A 2,193-nucleotide genomic window follows, 5' to 3' on the forward strand; every position below is an offset into this window, starting at 1 on the left:
TGCTGATAACACCAAGGCCACGGGTTCGGATTCCATATAGGGATGGCTGGTTGGCTCACCATCTGGGCGTGGTGCTGACAACACCAAGCCGAGGGTTGAGATCCCCTTACCGGTCATCTTTAAAAAAAAAAAAAATCTCTGTAACAAAAATACCATAGGATCTGACAGATACTACCTCAGTGACCAAGTTTAACATTACCAGTCAACTGTCACAAGGTTAGCATCACCTGTGATACATCCTGTTGATGTCAGGCACCCCTCGATAAGATGTAGCAAGTGATGAGAAGGGAACTCCACCTCTGTGGTTTTCCCCCCAAAACCACAACCCCAGTTTAATTATAAGATATCATCAGACAAATCCAAACTGAGGGACATTCTACAAAATACCTGACCAGTATTCCCCAAAAAGTGTCAAGGCCATGAAAAACAAGAGAAGACTGGGAATGTCACAGCCAAGAGAGACCTAACGAGGCCTGAGAACTAAAGGCAATGTAGTACCCTGGATTGGATTCTGCAACAGGACAAGCACATTAATGAAAAAACTGATGAAATTCCAATAATGTCTGTAGGCTAGTTCATACTAATGTACCAACATTCATTTCTTACTTTTGGCAAATGCACCNGTCGCCATCTTGACTAGAAAGACACTTTTTACTGATTCCCACACAAACTTTTCCAAGTAAGTAAACCCAATGTACCAAGAATTTTGACAATACTGAAAGAAGAGATGCCAATGGTATAAACTGACATAATTAGTCATAAAATAATGTCTTTTGAAAGTTCCTGAAAGGTATGGTTAATTTTATATGTCCATTTGGCTAGGTTATTATACCAATTTTTGGTCAAACACCAGTCTAGACATTGCTGTGAATTTTTTTTCAAAGATTTCATTAACATTTAAATCAGTAAACTTTGAGTAAAGTAGTGTACCCTCCATAATGTCCATGGACCTCATCTGATCAGCTGAAGGTCTTGAGAGAAAAAACAGAGGTCCCCAAAGAAGAACCTTTGGACTCAAGACTGCAACATCTTCCCTGGGCTGCCAGACTGCGGCCCAGCTCTGCCAACTTCAGGTTTCCCAGCCTCCACAATAGTGTGAACCAATTCCTTAAAATAAATCTCTCTCTCCCTCCACTCTTTATACATATGTATATACATCCTGTTGGTTCTGTTTCTCTGAAGAATTCTGACTAATACGGCAGATAGTCATAAGTAAGAATACAACAATATGATATAGAGATGCTACAAATAGTAGTTTTGACAAATAGGAAAACTTTTTTTTTTGGTGGCTAGGTACAGTACAGGGATCAAATCCTGGACCTTGGGGTTATCAGTGCCATGCTCTAACCAGCTGAAGAAATTGGCCCGCCCCTTGAAATGACATTCTTTAATGACTACATCTTTGAGTCATTGAAGGCAAATCAAAATGGCTGTCTGACCTCAGCCCCACATCGCTCCAGCCCCCACGGCTGGGGCTTCAGCCTCCACTAATAGGCTCGGCTAGGTCCCAGCCTTAAGGCCTCACCAAGCCAAAGGCAAGAGAAACATAAGCACTGCCATGGCTCAGCAGCTCAGTTATTCTTTCTGCCAGTCCCACCCTGTCCCTGTCCAGTCCTCGTGACTAGTTTCACAGAATAGAGAGAAATTCTAAGTGAAGTCGTTCTCTTCCCCAAATTAGTGTGAAAGATACTCCCTGTTGGCCCAGTTAGCCTCTATTCCCAGACTTTTCCCCCAGTTACAGAGGTTGCAAAGCCAAGTGCTAGTTTTTCCAACTTCCTTTGTCCCTTGTGGTAACCGTGTGACATAGTCCTGGACAATGAAACATAATTTGGAAGTCTGCTGTTGCCAGTGGGGGGAGGAGGGATCTGGGAAAGCTTTTGATTTCTTGCTGCTCTGCCTCCCAGTGTCTTGCCTTGAATTTAGATGTTATGTCTGAAGACAGAGATGCTCTCTTGAAAACGTCAAACAAGGAGGAAGAACCACATGCCAAGGAGGGCAAAATGGAAAAATAAAAACAGCCTTGAAATTATAGTCACATTTTTTATGTGTTAGTAACATTATGGCTATTTCTCTAGGAGTACTTATTTTTTAGTAATCCACATTGAAATACTTATAAATTAAATGTGATGTCCAGAACTTGCTTCAAAATAGCCCAGTGGGGGCTGGTGGGAAAGTAGGTGGAGGTATAGATCA

The sequence above is a fragment of the Galeopterus variegatus genome, unplaced genomic scaffold, assembly GCF_000696425.1.
Source record: "Galeopterus variegatus unplaced genomic scaffold, G_variegatus-3.0.2 Scaffold8675, whole genome shotgun sequence".
NCBI classification, from domain to species: Eukaryota; Metazoa; Chordata; class Mammalia; order Dermoptera; family Cynocephalidae; genus Galeopterus; species Galeopterus variegatus.